Source organism: Myotis yumanensis, unplaced genomic scaffold (genome assembly GCF_028538775.1).
Source record: "Myotis yumanensis isolate MYYU_CA2020_CCGP unplaced genomic scaffold, mMyoYum1.0.hap1 SCAF_72, whole genome shotgun sequence".
NCBI lineage: Eukaryota > Metazoa > Chordata > Mammalia > Chiroptera > Vespertilionidae > Myotis > Myotis yumanensis.
In genome coordinates this window covers 6,449-32,601 of record NW_027223823.1, presented here as the reverse complement: position 1 = coordinate 32,601, position 26,153 = coordinate 6,449, and the positions used below count along the sequence as shown (strand labels likewise).

The 26,153-nt window shown below is 41.4% G+C and overlaps 2 pseudogenes; both read right to left on the bottom strand.

Moving 5' to 3' along the window:
- Positions 1-5,612: 5,612 nt before the first annotated feature.
- LOC139001027 (protein SET-like) lies at positions 5,613-11,093 on the bottom strand (annotated as a pseudogene).
- A 225-nt stretch (positions 11,094-11,318) lies between these two features.
- LOC139001029 (protein SPT2 homolog pseudogene) lies at positions 11,319-13,305 on the bottom strand (annotated as a pseudogene).
- Between the last annotated feature and the right edge of the window lie 12,848 nt (positions 13,306-26,153).

Sequence of the window (26,153 nt, the reverse complement as noted above, 5' to 3'; positions counted from 1 at the left end):
TTAACTGAGTGGGAGTTATTAATGGAAACACTATTCTACTCATTTTACAGCAGTTTGAACCTGAATTCCTAGTGATTTTACATTTTCCTACAGATATTAAGGCTCTATTTATATGTATAACTAGTGGTTCATACATATTCATACTATTTCACTGGTCTAGTATAGTGAACTTAAAGTTGTTTTACCAACATTGTTCCACAAACGCCAACTAATTGTGTCAGAATTAAGAATGTAAAATACTATCATACCCATGGCACAACCGTTTGAAGGAAAAATCCTAATGTTTTAACATGACCTTACAGATATGCAGGGTCTATTGACATTTATGCTAGGTTTTTCAATCACTTTTCTAATCATTTTTCTCATCTTTTCTTGTGAATTCTGTAGGAAACACTTCTTTACAGTTTTCTTGGTTTTAAGAACAGGAATTTTTGAAATTTGTAGAACACATACTTCCCAAAATGCTAACTCATTCAGATGGAATTACCAATGTAAACAGTCTCCAACCCATTTCAACGCTGTTGGAACGCTATTTCTCATTGATTGAATACGGCCCTGCACATATGAAGGCTCTATTTACATGTATTCCAAGAGGTTCATAAACATTTGCTACTAATTCACTGTTCTATCGTTGTGAATTCTAACTGATTTAAAGACTTTTGGGCAGTTCTCTGTGGTTAAAATCATAAATTTTAATAGTTAAACTACCTTTTTAAAACAATGCCAATTAACTGAGTGAGAATTATGAATATTAACACTATTCTACTCATTTCACAGCTGTTTAAATGTGAATTCTCATTGATATTACACTTTCCTGCAGATATTAAGGCTCTATTTATATGTATACCCAGTTGTTTATAAACATTCATACTATTTCACTGGTTTATTATAGTGAATTTCAAGTTATTTTAACCACACTTCAAAAAATGCCAAATCATTGAGCAGGAATTAGGAATTTAAAACACTATCCTACCCATTGCACAACTGTTTGAAGGCAAAATCCTAATGTTTTAACATGACCTTACAGATATGTAGGGTCTATTGACATTTATGCTAGGTTTTTCAATCACTTTTCTAATCATTTTTCTCATCTTTTCTTGTGAATTCTGTAGGAAACACTTCTTTACAGTTTTCCTGGTTTTAAGAACAGGAATTTTTGAAATTTGTAGAACATATACTTCCCAAAATGCTAACTCATTCAGGTGGAATTACCAATGTAAACACTCTCCAACCCATTTCAAAGCTGTTGGAACGCTATTTCTCATTGAAGGAATACTGCCCTGCACATATGAAGGCTCTATTTACATGTATTCCAAGTGATTCATAAACATTTGCTACTAATTCACTGTTCTATCGTTGTGAATTCTTACCGATTTAAAGACTTTTGGGCAGTTCTCTGTGCTTACATTCGTAAATTTTAATATTTAAACTACCTTTTTAAAAAAATGCCAATTAACTGAGTGAGAATTATGAATATTAACACTATTCTACTCATTTCACAGCTGTTTGAACATGAATTCTCACTGATATTACACTTTCCTGGAGATATTAAGGCTCTATTTATATGTATACCAAGTTGTTTATACACATTCATACTATTTCACTGCTTTATTATAGTGAATTTCAAGTCATTTTAACTACACTCTTCAAAAAAACACCAACTCATTGAGCAGGAATTAGTCATGTAAAGCACTGTTTCACAACCCATTGCACAACCTTTTGAAGGCAAAATCCTAATGTTTTAACAGTACTTTACAGATACCAAGACTCTATTTACAATTATGCTAGGTTTTTAAATCACTTTTCTTACCATTTCCCTCATCTATCTTTGTGAATTCTGTTGTAAACACTTCTTTAAAGTTTTTTTGGTTTTAAAAACAGGAAATTTAAAATTTTTAGAACACATTCTTCCCAAAACCCTAACTCATTCAGATCGAATTACGAACTTAAACACTTTCCAACCCATTTCAAAGCTGTTGGAATGTTAATTCTCATTGATTTAATATTGCCCTGCACTTATGAAGGCTCTATTTACATGTATTCCAATAGTTTCATACACATTCCTTACTATTTCACTGGTCTATCATTGTGAATTATAATTGTTTTAATGACTTTTGGAGAGTTCTCTGAGCTCTATAATCATAAATTCTAAAAGATTATACCACCTTTTTTCAAAAATGCCAGTTAATTGAGTGGGAATTATAAATGTTAACACTATTCTACTCATTTCACAGCTGTTTGTATGTGAATTCTCAGTGATTTTACCCTCCTTACAGATATTTTGGCTCTATGTATGTGTATCTCAAGTGGTTCATGTACATTCCTTACTATTTCACTGGTCTATCAGAGTGAATTTCAACTTAGTTAACCACATTCTTTTAATGCTAAAGGGAGGCTATAACTCTGGTAAACATATATGTATCCAATACAGGAGCATCCAAATACTTAAAACAAGTTTTGGAATATATCAAAGAGAGATTGATAGGAATGCAGTCATAGTAGGGAACTTTAATACCCCACTAACGCTACTGGATACATACTCTAAACAAAAAATCGGCAAAGAAACAGCAATCCTAAATGGCTCACTAGATCAGATGGGCTTAATTGACATCTTTAGAACATTTCATCCCCAAACTACAAAATATACATTCTTCTCAAGTGCACAACAGGAAATTTTCAAAGATAGACCACATATTCGGACACAGGCAAAGTCTCTTCAAATTCAAGAAAATAGAAATCATAACAAGCATCTTCTCAGATCACAGTGGCATATAACTAGAAATCAACTACAATAAAAACAATGAAAAAAATCAAACACTTGGAGGTTAAATAGCATGCTATTAAACAATGATTGGGTTACCAAAAAGATCAAAGAAGAAATAAAAAGCATCCTGAAACAAATGACAATGAAAACACAACAATCCAAAATCTATGGTACACAATCAAAGCAGTCCTGAGAGGGAAGTTCATAGCTCTACAGGCCTACCTAAAAAAAAAAAATGATAATAAATTATCTAACCTTGCAACTTAAAGAATTAGAAAGAGAGCAACAGGAAAAGTCCACAGTAACCAGAGGGAAGGAGATAATAAAGATCAGAGCAGAAATAAATGACACAAACACCAAAACAAACAAACAAACAAAAACAATACAAAAGATTCATGAAACCAAGAGCTGGTTCTTTGAAAGGATAAATAAGATTGATAAACCTCTAGCCAGGCTCACCAAGAAATAAAAAGAGAGGACACAAATAAACAAAAATCAGAAATGAAAGGTGAAGTAACAACTGACCGCACAGATATACAAAGGATTGTGGAAAAAATACTATGAACAACTCTACTCCAAAAAACTGAACAACCTCGATGAAATAGACACATTCCTAGAAAAATACAAGCTTCCAAAACTTAATATGGAAGAATAAAAAAACCTGAATAGTCCTATAACTACTGATGATATTAAAACGGTAATCAAAAAGCTTCCAGCAAACAAAAGTCCTGGACCAGATGGCTTCACAGGAAGGTTTTACCGAATATTCAAAGAAGAACTAAAACCAATCCTCCTCAGACCATTCCAAAAAATTCAAGAGGAAGGCACACTTCCAAGCTCTTTCTATGAAGCCAGCATTACCCTAATCCCAAACCCAAATAAAGACACCACAAAGAAAGAGAATTACAGGCCAATTTCCCTAATGAATATAGATGCTAAAATACTCAACAAAATTCTAGCAAACTGGATCTAGCATTACATTAGAAAGATCATACACCATGACCAAGTGGGATTTATTCCAGGGATGCAAGGCTGGTACAATATCCACAAATCAGTAAATGTGATACATCAATTTGTTTATAAATTGAGGGACAAAAAAATCAGATAATCATATCAATTGATGCAAAAAAGGCATTTGACAAAGTCCAACACCCTTTTCTGATAAAAATGCTCAGCAAAGTGGGAGTAGAAGGATCATACCTCAACATAATAAAAGCCTTATATGACAAACCTACAGCCAACATCATACTCAATGGGCAAAAACTAAAACCATTTCCTCTAAGAACAGGAACAAGACAGGGATGCCCACTTTCACCACTCCTATTCGACATAGTACTGGAAGTGCTAGCCACAGCGATCAGACAAGAGAAGTAAATAGCATTCAAATTGGAAAACCAGAAGTAAAATTGTCATTATTTGCAGATGGCATGATACGGTACATAGAAAACCCTAAAGACTCCATCAAAAAATTATTAGACTTAATAAATGAATTCGGCAATGTAGTAGGATACAAAATTAATGCCAGGAAATCTATGGCATTTTTGTACACATTTAGTTTTATTGTAACAAAGCAACCTGTAAACTTTTTAAAAATATATTTTATTGATTTTTTTACAGAGAGAAAGGGACGATAGAGTGTTAGACATGTCGATGAGAAAGAAACATCAATCAGCTGCCTCCTGCACACCTCTTACTGGGGATGTGCCCACAACCAAGGTACATGCCCTTGACGGGAATCGAACCTGGAAGCTTTCAGTCCACAGACCGATGCTCTTTCCACTGAGCCAAACCAGTTAGGCCAACTTTTAATGTTTAAAATTGAGCATTATCTTTCCTTTCCAGTGAAACAAAAAGAAAATTTAAAAATAAACAGAAATAGCATGACTGATTTGGCTCAGTGGATAGAGTGTCGGCCTGCGGACTAAAGGGTCCCGGGTTCAATTCTGGCCAAGGGCACGTACCTTGGTTGCGGGTATGTCCCCAGTGGGGGGTGTGCAGGAGGCAGCTGAATCGATGTTTCTGACTCTCTATCCCTCTCCCTTCCTCTCTGTGGAAAGTCAATAAAATATATTAAAAATAAATAAATAAACAGGAACAAAATTACAATAGAGAAATGTCAATTCCAAATAAGATCCTACAGGTTCTGCTTATTCTCCCATCGAGTGGCAGGGTTCAAGTAATAATTAGAAGAGAATTCTATTTTAAAAGTGTCATCTTAGACTGCAATGATGCCTGTTTGACATCACAATTAAACATGCCAAAGTAGAAGCCATGTTTTCAAAATGCCCACTTAACCCACCCAAACATCTCAAATCCCCCTTTGCTGAACCCTCCCCCTTTTAAAGTTTTTTCTCTTTTTTTAAACAAGAGAAAGTAGACAGATACATGTTGGTAAATGCTAACTGTCCATATTTACAGAGACACAGTATAATCTCAGAGTCCAATATACAGAGAAGGGAGGGAAAAAAGCTAGAATTCTATACAATACTACACAGGGACCTAGCAACTTCCAGCTCCCAGCAGAGCTAAGGGAGCGAAGGTTTTCCTTTTTTCCCACAGAGCATGGTGATGTTGATTCCATTAAGTTTTTCTTGAGACAGTAAGGGATAAAAATGAATTTGGAACTGAGAGGGGTAAAGATTCTTTTCCCACTGTATTCTGCTCAAGGCACACCCCCCCGCCCCGCCAAAGAAGGTGAGAACCATGGTGTAAAGATGGTCTAAAGGAGAGAAAAGAGACCTCAAAAACAGGGCGACTGAGCACAAGGGGCAGGGGGAGAAAAAGAATAGATAGACTGCAACTTGCTCCCAGAGACTGGAAAAAATTTAAAAAAGTTGGGACCCATCAGTGTTCATTAGTCATCTTCTCCTTCATCTTCCTCTCCTTCTTCCCCCTCATCATCATCATCATCTTCTTCTTCCCCTTCCCCTTCTTCATCATCCATGTCAGGAACCAAGTAGTACTGTAATGGATTTGGCCAAATGTCATCTTTCATGACTTCTCCTAACTCATCTGCACCTGCATTAGAATGGTCAGTAACCAGGTAAAGAAGCTTTCTGGTTCCTCATGCTGTCTCTTCCTGCTGGCTTTATTCTGTGTTTGACTTGAATGTTTCATCAAATCCTTTCCAGATGTCCATTTGATTTCAGTGAACTTTGAAGATGGATCACCACTCTCATTCAGATGAAACTCTTTAGAGCAAACTTTATTTTCAAAGTAAGGATTTTCATCAAAATAAAAATCTATTCTGTAACCTGATTTAATATCTTCAAATTCTGTCACTTCAACTCTTGTCAAATAATGCAGCGCCTCTTCATCCTCTTCCCCAAGCAGTGCAGACACTTGTGGATAGTTGACAAATGTTGTTACCCCAAAATGTGGGATTTTGGCAATCAATTCTGACCTCTTCTGAAAAAATGGTTGGCAGAGTTGTTATATTTCTGTTCTACTTTCAAAATCTCCTCACTGGCTTATTCATTAATTCTGTCTATTTCATTTTATACTTCATCAATATGTTCAATCGCTTCTGCTGTTCTTTTTCTCCCTTTGGCACATCCTAAGGGTCGGCTTCTTCTCTGGCTTGGAGGCTGGAGGCAGTTTCGGTTTCTTCATTTGAGGTGGGAGCGAGGGACTGACGTTTGGGGGCTATGCTGTGAGGAAAGTCTGAGGATCTGAATGCTGGGAAGTCACTGGGCTCGAAGGCACGCTGAGCACTATTCTATAGCATTTCTATACACCAATAGTGAACTTTCAGAAAGAGAGATTAAAAAAACAATCCCATTTACTATTGCACACAAAAAAATTAAGATACCTAGGAATAAACTTAACTAAGGAGGTAAAAGACCTCTACTCATAAAACTACAGAATGTTGAAAAAAAGAGATAGAGAGATAAAGGAAGACATAAACAGATGGGAGAACATACCATGTTCATGGATTGGTAGAATCAACATCATAAAAATGTCCATACTACCCAAAGCAATCTATAGATTCAATGCACTCCCCATTAAAATACCAACAGTATATTTCAAAGACCTAGAAAAAACTCTCCAAAAATTCATCTGGAATAAAAAACAGATCCCAAATAGCTGTGGCAATCCTGAGAAAGAAGAACAAAGTAGGAAAGATCTCAATAACAGATATCAAGCTGTATTACAAAGCCACTGTTCTCAAAACTGCCTGGTACTGGCACAAGAACAGACATATCAATTAATGGAATAGAATAGAGAACCCAGAAATTGACCCAAACCACTACGCCTAATTAATATTTGACAAAGGAGGCAAGAGCAAACAATGAAATCAAGAAAGTCTCTTCAATAAATGGTGTTGGGAAAATTAGACAGATACATGAAAAAAATGAAACTAGACCACCAACTTACACCATACACAAAAATAAACTGAAAATGGATAAAGGACTTAAATGGGAGATGGGAAACTATAAAAATCTTAGAAGAACCCATTGGCAGCAAAATCTCAGACATCTGCTGAAGCAATTTCTTCACTGATACTGCTCCTAGGGCAATGGAAACTAAAGAGAAAATAAACAAATGGGACTACATCAAAATAAAAAGCTTCTGCACAGCAAAAGAAACCATCAACAAAACAACAAGAAAGGCCACTGCATGGAAGAACATATTCGCCAATGTTATCTCCGAAAAGCGTTTAATCTCCAACATTTACAGGGAACTCATACAACTTAACAAAAGGAAGATAAACAACCCAATCAAAAAATGGGCACAGGACCTAAATAGATACTTTTTGAAAGAGAACATAAGGAAGGCCAAGAGACATATGAAAACATGCTCAAAGTCACTATTATCTGAGAGATGCAAATCAAAACAACAATGTGGTACCATCTCATACCTGTCAGAATGGCTATCAACAAATCAACAAATGACAAGTGTTGGAGAGAATGCAGAGAAAAAGGAACCCTCGTGCATTGCTGGTGGGAATGCAGACTGGTGCAGCCACTGTAAAGAACAGTATGAAGTTTTCTCAAAAAACTAAATATGGAACTTCCATTTGACCCAGTAACCCCACTTCTAGGAATATATCCCAAGAAACTAGAAACACTAATCAGAAAGGATGTATGCACCCCTATGTTCATAGTAGCACAATTTACAATAGCTAAGAATTGGAAACAGCCTAAATGCCCATCAGCAGATGAGTGGATTAAAAAACTGTGGTACATCTACACAATGGTACATCTACACTGCTGTAAAAAGGAACTCCTACCATTTGCAACAGCATGGATGGACCTGAAGAGCATTATGCTAAGCGAAATAAGTCAGTTAGAGAAAGATAAATATCACATGATCTAACGCATTTGTGGAATAAAATGAACAACATAAACTGATGAATAAAAATAGATCCAGCCGAAACCGGTTTGGCTCAGTGGATAGAGTGTCGGCCTGTGGACTGAAGGGTCCCAGGTTCGATTCCGGTCAAGGGCATGTACCTGGGTTGCAGGCACATCCCCGGTAGGAGATGTGCAGGAGGCAGCTGATCTATGTTTCTCTCTCATCGGTGTTTCTAACTCTCTATCTCTCTCCCTTCCTCTCTGTAAAAAATCAATAAAATATATTTAAAAAAAATAGATCCAGAGACTTAAAAGCATCGAACAGACCATCCAACCTCAGAGGGAAGGCAGGGGAGGGTCCGAGGGTGGGGTAAGAGATCAACCAAAGAACTTGTATGTGTGCATATAAGCATAACCAATGAACACAGACAGTAGGGAGTGAGGGCATGAGCTTGGGGGTGGGAGCAGCCAGGGAGAGTTCAATGGGGGAAAAAGAAGACATATGTAATACTTTAAACAATAAAGAATTTTTAAAAATTAGAGAAACTCCTGGTAAAGTTCTCTTCCTACACCAGTTTTTTTCCAACTAAATCTTTTAGAAAGGAATGGGAGACAACTGTAGGGTCTTTCTCATTTTTTAAATATATTTTATTGATTTTTTACAGAGAGGAAGGGAGAGAGATAGAGAGTTAGAAACATCGATGAGAGAGAAACATCGATCAGCTGCCTCCTGCACATCTCCTACTGGGGATGTGCCTGCAACCAAGGTACATGCCCTTGACTGTAATCGAACCTGGGACCTTTCAGTTCGCAGGCCGATGCTCTATCCACTGAGCCAAACCGGTTTCAGCTCATTTTTATTTCTTAACGATGAGCTTACAATCAGTATGTCCAATGCAAAATTTTGGTGCTCTTCATTCCCACCTTTTAAACTTTATTTATTTATTTCTTCTTGATACACATGAATTTAGTTTTTGGGTTTTGTCATTAATTGCTAAGGAATTTTAAGATAAAAGTGCAAAGTCATTAACATCACGAGATACAAGGGCACTTTGGATTCCAAAATATCTTTATAGTGGGGGAATAAGAGAAGCCTCACATGTCACTTGCTTATTTTTTAAACTATTACTCTTTCAACTCTAATCTTTGAATAATATATTTTTCTACAATATAAAATGACTTTTAAAATAAAATCAGCACAGTAACATTATCTATTTTACAATAAATCTGAAAGAAAAATTTGGAAAAGAATATTCTTACACCAAATGGAATAACTTGTTTTTTAACTTGAAATTTTTTTGGTTAATTGCCTAAACACCTAAATCAGTGAATAAGAATTCTCAGCATCCAATCCATGAATATAGAATGCAATATAATTTATTCTACTTTTTACTTCAAAGCCACAGAGATGCTATCCATCTACACTAATAAAAGAGAAACATGGTAATCAGCGTACGACCGCTACCCTTCCCATGGCTAATCAGCATATCCTTATGCAAATTAACTGTCAGCCAAGATGGCGGCCAGCAGCCAGGCAGCTGGAAGTGAACATGAGGCTTGCTTGCTTCAGTGAAGGAGGACTCCAACGTTCCCCGCCTGTGCTGCCGGCCTCTGAGCTGGCAGTTTGAAACATTCTAACAAATATAGAAGGCCGGGATCTCAGAGCTGGAGTTATACATTGTTTCAATTATAGAACCGAAACAAACCAGCAGCGGAAGCCTCAGAGCTAGAGCCGAGCTAAAGCTGGCCCAGAATAAAATTTAAAAAAAAGAGAAAAAAAAGGAGTGGTTGGGAGCTTCAGTCAACAACCACCAGCCTGAAAGCAGCCCTCAGCCCCTCACCCAGGCTGGCCAGGCACCCCAGTGGGGACCCCCACCCTGAAGGGTGTGTGACCAGCTGCAAACAGCCATCATCCCCTCATCCAGGCTGGCCAGGCACCCCAGTGGGGACCCCCACCCTGATCCAGGACACCCTTCAGGGCAAACCAGCTGGCCCCCAGGCCTCTATCCTATATAGTAAAAGGGTAATATGCCTCCCAGAACCCTGATCAGCATGACAGGGGGTAGCGCCCAAACCCTCTGATTGCCCTGTGGCTCTGTGTGTGACAAGGGGCGGGGCCACAACCTTCCTCTCCCCCCACGGGCCTTGCTCTGTGTGTGACAGGGTAGAGCCATAACCTCCCCATCGGCCCTGCCCTGAGTGTGACAGTGGCGGTGCCCCAACACCCTGATTGGCCCTGCTCTGTGGGTGACAGGGAGTGGTGCCCTAACTCCCCTATCGGCCCTACTCTGTGCATGACAGGGGGCAGCACCCCAACCCCCTGATTGGCCCTGCTCTGTGCATGACAGGGTACGGAGCCCCAACCCCCCTGATGGGCCCTGCTCTGTGCGTGACAGGGGGCAGCACCCCAACCCCCTGATTGGCCCTGCTCTGTGCATGACAGGGGGCGGTGCCCCAACCCCACAATCAGCCCTACCCTGAGCGTGACTGAGGGTGGCATTGCAACCTCCCAATCCGCCCTGCTCTGTGCATGACAGGGGGCAGCGCCCCAACTCCCCAATCAGTCCTGCTCTGAGCCTGACCAGGGGCTGCACCTAGGGATTGGGGGTGCCCTCTGCCACCCAGGAGCAGGCCTAAGCCAGCAGGTTGTTATCTCCTGAGGGGTCCCAGACTGTGAGAGGACACAGACCAGGCTGAGGGAACTCCCCCTCACCCCCCCCCCCCCCCAGTGCACAAATTTTTGTGCACCGGGCCTCTAGTATAATTATAAAGCCTACTCTACATTTTCAAGTTCTCAATCCAAACATATAGATTAGAACAGGTGACTTTATTCCTGGCAACATTCATGGAAGGGCAAGATTCCTCATAAAAAGACAAAATAAGTTTGATTGGGAGCCGGCCATTGCCTTACTCACCCATCAACAGAATTATGGAAGTCAAGAGGCAATCTTTTTTCCTTTTTAAAATAGCAAAGGAACAAAAGAAGATTGGCTGACTGTTGAGTGGGCCCCATGTTAAAGTGCATACCTCATCAGGATCAAGGCCAGCACCTGTGAGCAGTTATGTCATCTGCACTACAGCTTTTACCCCGGAAAGTATTTGAGAATACTTTACGCTCAAAATATATAGTATCCATTCCTTGTCCGTGAGGTCCCAATTATAAATCCAAAGTGATAATGGGCTCCTTCAGTCCTAAGGCAGGACTTCTTTGCAGTAGAGTGTCTCCAGAGTTTCACAAAAATAAATAAAAGCAGCAGCTAACGTCTTTTCAGCTTCTTGACCTTTCTGCATTTCGTTGCTTCTTCCTCCTGTCTCATTCCCTCAAAGTCCTCTTGCATACCAGGTCTTAAACTCTTTGCTTCTTCCTTCTGCAGTTCTCTCCAACTACTCTCTATGTAACATAAGGCATAATCACTTTCATCTTTGTATTTTTTTAGGTCATAGCCAAAGAATGTGCTTGGATATTTTTTCCTGAGATTCTCCTTCATCTTCGATAAAATCTCCCATTTCGGAGTCATAGTCTTCATGTTCCTCCTCTTCACATTCTCACGGTCTTTTGTAATCTCTAGGGAAGGGAAGCTTTTCAGGACCTTGGGCAGATCTGTAGCCAGCTAAGGAAGGCTTCATTCCATTCATCTGTCCATTGCTGGGCTGGGTAATGATATTCTTAGAAGATACTGTTTCTGAGGCAAAAATGCATTTGGGCTTATGGGGAGGATCTGAGCTACTAACTCTTCACCCAGGTCCCAAGCTGCTCACTGGTCTTCTAGGGCCTGAACTGCTGATAGGCCATCCAGCTTGAACTGAGCTACTTACTGATCCCCCAGTGCCACTGACTGACCTCCCAGGCAGGGGGGCATTGAGCCACTCACTGGTCATCGGTCATGTGGACTGTGCACAGGCCACCCAGGGCCACCAGAACTGACCTCTGACTTCCCAGAACCACCTGAGCCACTGATGGGTCGTCCAGAGCCCCCTGTACTACTGACTGTCCTTCCAGGAGGATTTGAGTCACTGGCTGGCCTCTTGGTCCCACTGATTGATCGCTCAGGTCCTGAGCTGGGCTGCCATTCTGGCACCGGGGCATGGAGCCAGAACTAACTGTAGGCCAAACACTCTCTGTGCTGGGCTGCCCAGGAACTGGGCTGGAGCTACCTGGCTGCCTGACACCTGGACTCTTAGCCTTATGTGGGATGACCACGGGTCCAGGTATGGAATGGCTAGGATGGGGAGGAGATTTTTGGCTTTGTGCTCAGTAACAGATTTCTGAGTCCTTTTAGCAGAAGCCTTTGGAACACTTGGTGAATAGGTGCTCGAGTGGGTCTTTCCAGGCCCATTGAAAACAGGCCTGTCATGGTCCTCCCGAAACGAGGGTTGGGAGCAGTTGCTAGATCCTACTTTGGGCCTCTCTCCTGGCATAGATTTGGATGAAAACAAACCTAAATGTTTCTTATTAGCTGTGCTGGGTCTAGATTTCTTTTCAGCGTGAGGAAGGGCAGTGCCCCTGGGAGAAGGATGCTTGTCCCCAGAAACTCTGCTAGGTTTCATGCCCATACTTTCTGTCTGAGAGGGCACCTTTTTGGTCAGAGGCAGTCCTGCATCTGCCTCAGGTTCCTTTTTCATATGTCTTCCTTCCCTCCCTAAGTTCTTGTGCAGTCATAGGCCACTTTTCTAGTTTTTTTCACTACCTTGATTTCCACTGGTTCGTACTGCTTTTTCTCAGCCAGCCTGAGTAGGTCAGTGAAGACATGATGGTGGGGCACTTTTAAGGGGGACCTTTGGTTTATTTTCAACTTTGGGAGGAGGTTCTTGCTCTTCTTCATACTCCTGCTCTGATGCTGCCTGATTGTATTCAAAGAATTCTTCCTCTTCTTCCATCTCATACTCTTGGTCTGTTCCCTGACTAGTGTGGCTTTCCATTGTCTGTCTTTTCTTTGATGTTCCTCAACAGGAATCCCATTTAACCATGGAAATGGTCCTTTGTCCTCTTGGCCATAGCTCTTGCTTTCTTGTCATGTTTTAGCTCAATTCCCTTTTTGAGTAGTTCTTCTTTTTTCCTTTTTCTCTATGCCTTTTCTTCTGAGCTCCTCCTCTTTTCTTTTGAGAAAAGCTTGCACACTGCTGATTGGACACCCTTAACTTTTGGGTCTTTTTGGCAGGACCCACTGCCAAACTATACCTTTTCAGTGTGCTGTTGGTTCCTTGTCCTTTAGAAGCTATCATGAGAATTTCCCTGAAATCCATGTTGACCGAACTGGATAGAGTGGGCCGCCTCTCAGAGAGGGATGAGATCGCATCTTACCCGGCGGCCAGCTGCAGCCAAATGAACTGGCTGGCCGCCTCTTTTCTACCTCTACTCAGGACCATCACTTTTGGCGCTGTCCAAGGTGGTCTTCCCACCCCCTTCCTCAAACGGCTTATATCCTTACAGGTCCAACGCTGCGCTCCCACCTTTGAAACTTTAAATAAAAGTTTTACATCCACAAATAAATTAGTAGATTGTTCCACATTCATTGACATAATCACTCAGTTGAGAATAAGTTACTTTAGTTTAATTGTTAAATCTTAGTTCAGCCTGGCTGGTGTGGCTCAGTGGATTGAGTATTCTCTCAGGCACCAAGAGGTCGCTGGTTCGATTCCTGGTCAGGGCACATGCCAGGGTTGTGGGCTCAATCCCCAGAAGGGGGCATGCAGGAGGCTGCCAATTGAAGTGATAGCTCTATATCATTGATGTTTCAGTCTCTTTCTCCCTTTCCCTTCCTCTTTCTCTGAAAATCAATATTACCGTATATTTTTTTAAAATCTTAGTTCAGAAAATGGTGATGGACACGTACTCCCAAAATGTCTGAATACTTGCTTATATGGTGAAGAAACAAAAGTTCATATCGATTTTTTTTACTAACAATCAATAACCTTACTTATTTAATATCTTTTTTATTTATTTCAGAAAGGAAGGGAGAGATAACATGCATATAAATACATATCCTTTAAAACAGTACATGAAATATATAATCAAAGAAAATGTACAATGGCAAAAAAACACATAAGATGCCTAGGAATGATCCACAATCTGTATAAATAAAACTTTAAAATGCTACCCAATAACAGACCTTGAACAACTGGACAGTAACATCATATTCTTGGGAAGAAAAATCATAATGATGTAAATCTCCCAATGTTGATTATAAATTTATTATGATTTGATTAAAATATCAGCAAGATTTTTAGGACAAAAACAAGCTCATTTAAGTTCACAAGTTAAAATGAAAAATGTAAAAGAAAATTCTGGCCTAGTCAGCATGGCTCAGTGGTTGACCCATGTATCTGGAGGTTACAGTTCGATTCCTGGTCAGGGCACATGCCCTGGTTGCAGGCTTGATCTCCCCAGTGGGGAGCGTGCAGGAGACAGCTCTCTCATCACTGATGTTTCTGTCTCCCTCTCCCTTCCTCTATGAAATTAATAAACATATTTTTAAATAGAATTCTGAGAAAAACAAATAAATGAATAAAAGCTACCCCAACCAGATAGAACAATGTATTGTGTTATAAACTACAGTAATTTAAAAACTTGGGCAATGTCCTGTAAATAGATAAACTGATGGAACAGAAAACAAAGTCCAGTAATAGACTCAAATACATATGGAAATTTGGTAAAATAAAAATATCTCCTTAGATCAGTGGGAAAATATGCATTATATAATAAAGAATGTTAGAAGAACTGAATGGGGAAAAATACTGAACCAAAATCAACTCATTTTACTCATAACTAATATAAAAACTGAAAGCTACTGAAAACCCAAGGGTACAAAGATATCAAAAGTGAAAGAATGGAAAAAATATATTAAGCAAACATAAGCCAAATAAAAAGTATATGATAACACAGAACACTTATAGGCAAAAAGCATTACTATAAATAAAGAGCACTTCATATCAATAATTTCATTTTACCAGGAATATCCAAATTCACAAGCACTTCATAACATGAAATCCAAGTACATACAAGAGAGCTACAAGGGAAACTAGATACATCTATAATCATAATAAATTTAATACACCTCTCACCTTCAGAGACAGAGCATACCTCTTTCAGAACCAATAGCCTCACACAAAGACTTCAGTGAGGATGTAAAACACTTCAACAACCTGAGCAGCAAACTGCATTCAACATTCAGATAACCCACTGCACCCAACAACCTTTCCTGCTAAAGGCATGAAGATGTTATTCCCAAGCTGCACAAGTCCTTTGGTTGATCTCTCCCTTGCCCCCACCCTCCCTTGTCTTCCCTCTGAGGTTTGACGGTCTGTTTGATGCTTCTCTGTCTCTGGATTTATTTTTGTTCATCAGTTTATTTTGTTCATTAGATTCCACAAATGAGTGAGATCATGTGATATTTATCTTTCTCTGACTGGCCTATTTAGCTCAGCATAATGCTCTTCAGGTCCCTCCATGCTATTGTGAATAGTAAGAGTTATTTCTTTTTTACAGCTGCATAGTATTCCATTATGTAAATGTACCATAGTTTTTTAATCCATTCATCTGCTGATGGGCACTTAGCTGTTGCCAAATCTTAGCTATTGTAAATTGTGCTGGGTGCATATAATTTTTCTGCTTGGTGTTTCTGATTTATTGGGATATAGTCCTAGAAGTGAGATTACTGGGTCAAATGGGAGTTCCATATTTAAGTTTTTGAGGAAACTCCATACTGTTTCCCACAGCGGCTGCCTTCCCACCAGCAGTGCACAAGGGTTCCTTTTTCTCCACATCCTTGCCAGCACTTGTCGTTTGGTGATGATAGGAAAGTTCTTAGTTTTAAAAGTTCTGAAACACGCTCCCAAATAGCATTTCATTCAGCACTTAGAGATGCTGCACTATAACTGCCCCTGTCCTGCTGACCTGCTCTGAGGAGCTGCTCCCAAGACGCACATGAGACGGCAGCGAGGAGCACTTCAATTATCTTTTACGGGAACCTGCTGGACTATGAAGCAGGTTTCAACTAACTTCAAAGAATTGAAATTATATACAATATGTTTCTTGTTGTCATTGTAGTTAATCCAGAAATCAGGAACAGAGGTACCTAGAAACTCCTTATATTTAAAAGTTGTGAAATACACGTCTAACCCAAAAAATGCATCACAATTCAAGTTAAAAAATAAGTCGAACTGAATGATAATACCACATACCAAAACTTATGAAAAAATGTGCACTCATAAATGCACATATTAGGAATAAAAGTTGAAAATTTACATTTTTTGCAGCCATATTAAAATCTAAAATAGTAAATTAAATAGAGAGAAAAGAGAAGAAAGAAAATGTGCACATGTAGAGATGTCTGAAGGGGGATATACTTAAAACGATAGCAGTTTTTTTAACTCTTAGGGTAGAATTTTGAATTAACTCTATATTTTATTGCTTAAGTAAACTGCACACACAAAGCTATTTTCATTTTAAGGAAAATGTCCTAGAGGAAAACATGGGATAATCTACACTAATAAAAGAGAAACATGCAAATTGGTGTTACTCTGCTACACCCACCCGCCAATCAGAACAACTATGCAAATTAACCCAACAAAGATGGCAGTTAATTTGCATGCGCAGGGGTGGAGCGAAGACTGAAGACTGAAGAGGCTTGGCTTCTCCACTGCAGTCACGGCAGAGAAGCTAAGCCTATCTGCAGCCGGACCAAAGGCCTGGGTCCTGGGTCCCGGGTGCCGGAGGAAAGCCGGTGCTGGCAGCCAGGGGGAGGAAGGCCTATTGTGCGAATCTTTGTGCAACGGGCTTCTAGTCCTATAATAAAAGGCTAATATGCAAACTGACCAAATGGCAGAACAACTGGTTGCTATGATATGCACTGACCACCAGGGGACAGATGCTCAATGAAGGAGCTGCCCCCTGGTGGTCAGGGTGCTCCCACAGGGGGCATGCTGCTCAACCAGAAGATGGGCTCACCACTGAGTGCAGCAGTGGTGGCAGGAACTTCTCCCACCTCCACAGTAGTGCTAAGGATGTCCAACTGACAGCTTAGGCCCCTCAGTAGGACATCCCCGGAGGGTTCCCAGACTGCAAGAGGGAGCAGGCTGGGCTGAGGGGACACCCCCCCCCCCCGCCCCCAGTGCACAAATTCCATGCATGGACCTCTAGTTTATAAATGATAAGCTAGACTGTTGTGATGGCAACACAAGTTTTTTCTTTGCTCACCAAGCCTGGTCTCTTAGTCTAAAGAGAATCAAAATTCTTCCTAATTGTTTAGCCCAAAGTGGCTCCTTTCATAATCTGCAGCTCTTCATGTGCAATCCCAGCAGCTCTGGGAAAGGGAACCCTAAAGCTTGGAGCCCTGGAATCGACCTGAGCCTGGCTCTAACATTTATAAGCAATGTTCTTCTGAACACAGAACAGATTTCTCAGGGTTTTCATTTTGTAACTTGGAAAAAATCCTTTTTTTTCTTTTTGGTTAGTCCTCACCTGAGAATATTTTCTCCATTAATCTTTTGAAGAGTGGAAGGGAGGAAGGGAGCAGGAAAAAAGAGAGAAAAGTCAATGTGAGGGAGACACATCGATTATTTGCCTCCTGTACTCATGGGGGATCAAACCTGCAACTCAGGTATATGCCCTTGACTGGGAATCAAACCTGCGACCCTTCCCATGTGGGCTGACCCTCTAACCACTGAACAATACCAGCCAGGCCAAATTCTCCTGTGTTACAGCTTAGAACATTTATTGCTGACAGACTGAGCCTCAGTGCCTTCCCTCTGCCTCCAGAGAGACTATAAGATGGGACCACGCAGCTCACTAGACTGACAGGGAAGCAGTGCACTCCAGATGCTGGTGTTCAGCTGCAGGACATGCTCATGAAAAGTGGTCCCACAGGAAATGTTCACTAATGTCCACCTGCCTCTCGAATCAGGAAAAATCCTGCTAGTCATCCTGTATCTGTGACCTACTGTTTGCCCCATGTCCCAAAACCATCTACACTAATAAAAGACAAAGATGCTCATTGACAGTACCTTTGCTAAGCCATAAGCCACGCCCACCAGCCAATCAGAGCGACTATATGCAAATTAACCCAACCACGATGGCAGCCAGCAGCCACGGAGCTGGAGCAAGCAGGAGGCTTGGTTGCCCTGGCAAAGGAGGAAGCCAAGCTTCCCGTGTGCCCTGAGCTGGCTGTGGCCTCTGCAAAAGGCAACAAAGTTTCAATTATAGAAGCCAAATAAATCCCAGATACCTGCTTCCAGCAAGCCTCCACTGGGAGCTTGGGTGGCTGGGGGCCATGGCCAGCCTGAAAACGGCCCCCAGCCCCTCCCCAGGCTGGCCAGGCACCCCATGGGGGACTCCCAACCTTAAGGAGCTGTGGCCAGCCTGCAAACAGCCATTAGCCCCTCACCCAGGCTGGCCAGACCCTCAAGGGGTGAGGGTCCCTGCTGGGGGGCTTGGTCAGGCTGCAAACAGCCATCAGCCCCTCACCCTGGCTGGCCAGGCACCCCAGCGGGGACCCCCACCCTGAAGGGGCTGTGGCCAGCCTGCAAACAGCCATCAGCCCCTCACCCAGGCTGGCCAGGCACCCCTATATAATAAAAGGGTAATATGCAAATGGACCCTAACAGCAGAATGACTGGGAATGACTGGTCACTATGACACACACTGACCACCAAGGGGCAGATGCTCAATGCAGGAGCTGCCCCCTGGTGGTCAGTGCGCTCCCATAGGGGGAACTCTTCTCAGCCACAAGCCAAGCTGACAGCTGCCAGTACAGCGGTGGTGGTGGAAGCCTCTCCCACCTCCTCAGCAGCACTAAGGATGTCCGACTGCAGCTTAGGCCTGCTCCCCGCTTGCAAGTGGACATCCCCCAAGGGCTCCCGGGCTGCCAGAGGGATGTCTGACTGCCAGCTTAGGCCCGTTCCCCCCCGGGGAGCGGGCCTAAGCCAGCAGGTGGTCATCCCCCAAGGGGTCCCAGACTGCAAGAGGGTACAGGCCAGGCTGAGGGATCCCCTGGGTGCACAAATTTTTGTGCACCAGGCCTCTAGTTTATTTTATAAGGCACATTTTCACAACTGATGTAAGGAGACATCTTTTTTTTAAAACATATTTTATTGATTTTTTACAGAGAGGAAGGGAAAGAGATAGAGAGTTAGAAACATCGATGAGAGAGAAACATCGACCAGCTGCCTCTTGCACATCTCCTACTGGGGATGTGCCCACAACCAAGGTACATGCCCTTGACCGGAATCAAACCTGGGACCTTTCAGTCTGCAGGCTGATGCTCTATCCACCGAGCCAAACCGGTTTCGGCTAAGGAGACATCTTTATCTTACAAAATTTATGGATGGATTTCGGTAACTTACTAAACCTTCTATTCTGTTCAGTTAATTTGCATACAAATGAATGTGAAGAACAATGAGGTAATATTTGGTATATAAAACGCTTTGGGAAATGGTGGAGCAGGGTGATATTTAGGAAAAGCACAGCACAATTGGCAGGTTATGTTTCTAAGACAACCCCAAAACAACAGGACATGTACAGGTGGGGGTGGTCAACAGGCTCCTGTTTGGAGCCTTAAGGCCTAAAGCTGAGGCAAATAGGCTGATGTTCCCTCCTGGAACCAGGTATCATCATGGAAACCTCTTAGGAAGAAATGGGGGAGAACTACAGGTTCTTTCTTAACTTACCTGACAATTTAAAATCAACATGCACAATGCAAGGCTGTGTCCTCTTTATTCCCACCTTTGGACGGTAAATAAAAGCTTTACATCCAGAAACTAAATTAGTAGATTGTTCCAAATTTCATTGATAAAATCATCCAGTCCCAAAAATGTTTCTTTAGATAACTTGATAAATCTTAGTTCAGGACAGGGTGAAGTAGATGTACTTCCAAAGTTTAGACTCTATGAAATATCAGGTTACTGGCTTATGTTGGGGAAAAACAAACTTCCCTCTAAAGTCAAGGTTCTTTTCTGGTCTAATAATTAAATAGATATGACACAGATTATCAACCGAAAATAACCACCTGTAAGACACACGTATGGATAGGCCCCTCACATACATGAGAGAGTCAGAGACCCTGCCTGCAGGAGAGGCTGAATCAAAAAGAAAACGTGGGTACACAAGGCATTCGGAGCCTGGGGCCTTCCAGTCCTTGCAAAATGATATGAGCAGATGCTTTAGGAGATGCTATCCCTAACATGTACACTAGGGGGCAGCAGAGAAGAGCATTTCCTTGGGCAGGAAAAGGGGCAGGGCCACAGGTTCTTTCTGAGTCCTGCTCCTCCACAAACAGCTTAAGATTAAGATTCCAAGTATTGGTATCAGGGTGGCAGAATTTTGATCCCTTCATAAGGAATGTGAATTGTCTGTGACACCAGTATTCTTTAGATTGGTAAATGCATGAACAAACTCCTTTCTAGAAATAAACTTTCTCATAGTACAATTTTTTATGTTCCACAGGACATGTTTGCTAATACAGTGGGGCCTTGACTTACGAGTGTCCCGACTAACGAGTTTTTCGAGATACGAGCCGTCTCTCGGCCGATTTTTTGCTTTGAGTTGCGAGCTAAAATTCGGGTTATGAGCCAGCTTCAGATACCCCACCGCTAGTTGGCGCAGCGAACGTCACAGTGACCGCCACATCAGCCCAGCATCACGTGTCTCACTCATTCACTGTTGATTTGACATACGAGTAATTTGAGTTACGAGCTCCATTACAGAACGAATTAAACTCATAAGTCAAGGCTCCACTGAAGTCCCAATGTCTTTAGTTCCTCTATAAGATGAAGCTGTTATAGTGTACCCGTGAATCACAGAAGGATGCCCAAGAAGTCGAATTAAAGAGTCATATTTATTGCAAATCTGGGACTACAAGGGGGCATTTCGCTCTCCCAAACCTCGCAGTGTTCTCCCAGCTGCAACACCAGATTTATATAGGCAAAAAATCACAAAGGTATTGATTACATCCCAGGGTTTGGAATGAGGAACCCGGTTCGCAAAAAAGCAGTTTACAGAAGCAGAATTAAGCATGTTCATTATAGCTTTGGGTCTCCAGATCACTGAGTTGACAGGAACACGTTATCTAGAGCCCTCGGGTCTTGGGACCACTGAGTTGACCGGAAAACATTATCTGGAACCCTCAGGTCTTGGGATAATTGCGCTGTCCTGGTTCCCAGGTACAGAGGAATTTGCTTTCTAAAACCAGTAAGATCACAATCAATGGGATATTCACATTATAATCAATAAGGCATTCAATCAAATGGGATGATTTATATAATTCAGAAAATCAAAATAACTTTTCTATTGTTAAGCCAAACAGCAGGGTTAGAGTTAAACTACAGTTTCTACCTGCGATGATTGCTACCATACTTCAAAGCAAAGCATGAATAAATCTATGTTCAGTAACCCCACTCCTCACCCGAACTCTCACTATATCACAGCACACAATACACTAACACACACACCGTTTCCCACACCAGCCACCCCCTGCTGGCCCTCTGTAGGTGACACTCTTTCTGCCTCATCTTTCCTCAGGTTTGTGGAGACACCCCCGGGCCGATGGAAATGCCTCTACATGTCTGCGGAGGCTCAGCAACATGGCGCCACCTGAGGCAGGAGAAGTGTCTCGGGCTCGCTTCCTGGCCCGGCTGAGCTGCAGGACAGTCACTGGACGCCAGCACCACAGGCTGACCGCACAAGCGCCATGTGGGTCAGAGAGGAAACTCGGGTGCTCCCTGCCAAGAACATGACCCCCTGGGAGAAACTGCAGGCACCTGGATATTGTTGCTGTTCTTTTCAAATGCTCACTCTTTAAGGACCGTTCTACACTGTAACTAAGCTTGATTTTTTAGTTTCCAGAATTTGCCATCAAAAGCTTTTCTCTTTGAAATTGTAACATTTGTCATATTGTGACTTTCTCAGATTACCTACAGGGGACACAATTTCATTTACATAAACTTCTGGTTTCTAGAACACTATGCGTCCAGGCCCTGACCTCATTTTAAATTCAAATAAAGTTGTTCCTACTTTATTTAATCATTAAAAAACTCAAAAATAAGAAAGAATTTTTCTACCTCCTCACATGATATTTCTTCATGTTTTTTCCCCAAGCTTAAACTGCCTATATATGTGTGTGTCTGCACTTAATCACCACTAATTAGAGAGAGAGAGAAAGGGGAGACAGACAGAGAAACATCCATGTGACAGAGACATGGGTTGGTTGCTGGGATCCCAGCCTCACCCTTTGATGTGACAGGAGGACAGTCCAGCCGACCGGCAGCTCTACACAGGTTTCTCCATAGCTAACACACATCATTGCTTTTGTAAAGCTGGGGAGAGCAAAACAAAAGTAGCTTAGCACAGAAGAAGGAACAGGAGAGAGCCAGGAGGGCACATTGCTCTCTAGACAGGAGCCTAGGGGCGCTGTGTCTCCCGGAGAAACAAAACTCCAAGTGACAAAAGTGAGCAGAGAAAGCTGGCCTCACTGTGGCACCAGCTCTCATCCTGACCACAACCCCATAGCCAGCCCCCCACCACCCTCAGCTCCTCCCCCTGCTCCCCTCTCCCCTCAGGTCCCAGCCATGCTGCTTCCTTCTCTTCCTTCTTCAGGCAGTTTCTGCACTTTGGGAATGTCAGGGAATTTGGACAGTTTTTCTAAGTTGTGGCATCTAGTATTAGGAAACTATTTATGTCACTTACTTCAAACCTAAATTGGTAACTTGTGTTTTCTCTTTTTCTTTCTGATTAGTCTAGTTAGGATTAGATAACATTTATTGATTTTTTTCCAATAAACAATATTTGGTTTCAGTACATTTGTATAGTGTTTATTTACTCTTTCACAAGTACTCATGTCTTTAACTTTTTCAGCTATATACCTTGGGCCTAGTTTGCTTGTTTTTCTAGCTTAAGGTGGCAGTTAGGGTTACTGACTTTATGCTTCTCTTTGCATCTAATATAACCACATTTTTCTTAGTTACCTAATTTCATTCCACAAATTTTAATGGGTTGTGTTTATATTCAGTTCCAAATATAGTCTAATTTTTCTTGTGATTTTTTATCTTTGACCCTTTTATACTGAGGGCCATTAGGATATTTTTAACTTACAAAGTTATAAACTTAAAAATTAGCCTGTTATATTTGGTCACACATTTAATTAACCTCCCCTAATGCCATGGCAGGGGCAGACCCAGTGATTTCTCAGGCCTTAAAAAGGCCCACAGGCCAGACCTTCCCCAACCCTGATGTAGAATATTGTAGTTTTATTCCCAGCTATTTTTGTGACTGAATTCTAATTCTAAACTTTCATATTTTGTATGAAAGAATGTACAATTCTTTTCCACTGAGACATTTTTGTGGCCTAGAATGTAGTTTATGTTGGAGAATATTCCCAATACATTTGGGTGGAAAATGCTCTCTACTATTGTTGGATAGAGGTTTCTATAAATGACAATAAACTTAAATCAAGTAATAAACCATAACTCTCAGGTTCAGATATTCTATATCCTTGTTGAGTTTTTTCCCTAATTTGTTCTATCAAATTCTAACACTCTTGAGAGGAGAGTGTTAAAATCTCAAGGTTTTCTAGAATTGTCTATTGCTTTTTTCAATTTTTTCAGTTTTGAGTATTTTGAAGTTATATTATTTAATCATACATATTTAGGAGTATCTTCTTGTTGAAATGATCTTTTTCATTATTATGGAATAGCCCTTTTTAACACTGATGATTTTTATTGTTCTAAGATTTCTTTAATGTTAATTCATATAACCACTTCACTTTTCTTATATTAATGTAGTCACCACAGCTTTCTTATAAGAATTTTTATGTCATTTTAAAGAAATCATTTTACTTGCAAACCTCTTGGTCCCTTTATAACTTTACAATTAAAATTTGGGGAGCAGGGTATGGGGAGCTGATATAGGATTAAGCCTCGGACTGACCTGTTGGCAAAGTCACAAACAAGTCCCAGCTTAGAGGGCACAGTCCTCTTAGCATAATTAGGCTTGACCTTATAACACTCCCTAGATCTTATCTGGGAAGCTAATGGGCTGAGGGAAGTGCAGGAAGTGTAACTATGGTCAAAACAAGTGAAATTCAGAAGAACAGTGTAACTATGGTAACCACTACTTTGTTTACCTCTGACTATAAAATGGTTGGTGCAGCTTGAGCACCGGTGGAAGTCCTTCCTCTTGAGTTGGACTTACCTGCCTGGCCCCCCAATATTCCCAAATTATCTCTTGTCTTTTCTCTTTTATTTGTGTGTGGCTCCTCTTCCAGATCCTGAACCCTGAACCACGCGGGACATGGAGGGAAACATTTACAACAGCAGGGGCCAGCTGGCATGGCTCAGTGATTGAACGTTGTTGATCTATGAACCAGGAGGTCCTAGGTTTGATTTCCAGTCGGGGAACATGCCCTGGTTGCGGGCTCGATACCCAGCGTGGGGCGTGCAGGAGGCAGACAATCAATGATTCTCTCTCATCATTGATGTTTCTATCTCTCTCTCCCTCTCCCTTCTTCTCTGAAATCAATAAAAACATATATATATAAAAGTGAGGTGGGGAGAAGAGGGACATCTGTAATACTCAGAACAATAAAGATTAAAGAAAGAAAAAGGGGGCCTATTTATGAAGAATTAATCCACTTAATATATTCAGAACTATCCTTTAAAAAACTAAAATAAAATTAGATGGTTGGTTGTTTTTTTTTTTTGGTACTAAGCATCTCAATAAGTCTTTTAATCCAGTCATACATTGTCTGCCTTTTTTATTTGACGATTTAGTCCACTTCTTATTTCATTTCATTTGTTTTTTAATATCTTCACCCGAGGATATGTTTACTGATTTTATTTATTTATTTATCTATTTATTAGCAAGAGAGGGAGAGAGACAGAAACCTTAGTGTGAGGGAGAAATATGAAAATATCGAACCCACAACCTAGATATATGCCCTGACTTGGAATCAAACACTCAGCCTTATGGTGTATCAGGCGATGCTCCATCCACCTGAGCCACTGGCCAGGGTTAGCCATTTATTTCTGATGAAATATTTGCCCGTCTGAGGATTAATTCTACCATCATTTTACAATTTGTTTTTATTGGCTTACTCATTTAATTTTTTTCTCTCTCAAACTTTTTCCTTTGGGCTCATGGATTATCTTTGAGCTCCATTTCATGTCCTCTTCTGACCTATCGGCAATGGCTTTAGTAGTAGTATTATTGTTTTTATGACTATTATTGTTTCAGTCATGGTCCAAGATTTATCTATTTGTCTTTAACTTATCGAAGTCTAGCTTCATATCATAGCATACCACTTCCATGCACTATTAAAATCTTACAGTACTGACTTTGTTTTCTCTTGCATAATCCTTTTATTTTTAATCTACTCAGCTGATTTGCATTTAAAAGTAATAATTTTTAGTTTCCACATTTTACTATTCTAGTGATTCACAATTTATCATTTCTGCCACTTTTATTTTTAACTTTTTCCAGTTTATCCTTGTTGTGAGACTATCATAGGGAATGTGCACTCCCCATGTGTCATGTAGAGAGGGATCCAGAGAGAGAAGAAACCTGCCAGCACCTCGCCCAGGGCCAGGCTGGAGCCACCACTACCTTGGAGAACATTCCCTGGAATTTCCAGCTGTGGTCCAGCTGAGGAGGTGACATAACCAGGAAGGAAGAAGGCAGCTGGAGACAAGTAGGAAGGGCGAGATCGCAAGAGGGGTTGCTCAGAGCAAACACACACACACACACACACACACACACACACACACGCCGCCTGTGGCGTCCGTGGGGCGACCCGCATCATCCATGCAGCAGCAAAAAGGCGGGTAGCTGCTGGCGGCGGTGGAGTCCACGCCCGCAGAAGGAGCCAGTGAGGAGAGGGCCACAGTTTTGATTCCCTTTTCCCCCCTTTTTCTTTCTTTTATCTCTAAACCCAGAGCACAGGAGTCTTCAATTGCAGGTACACACCCAGGCAGTGGCGCAGGGAGGGAGGCACTGACTGAGGTGTGTGAGGGAGGCAGGGAAGGAAGCAGGGCCAGGAGACCTGGAAAAGCAGGAGCCGAAAGAGGGGCCATCTGCCCACTGTTCTAGGAACCAACTGATAAAAGCT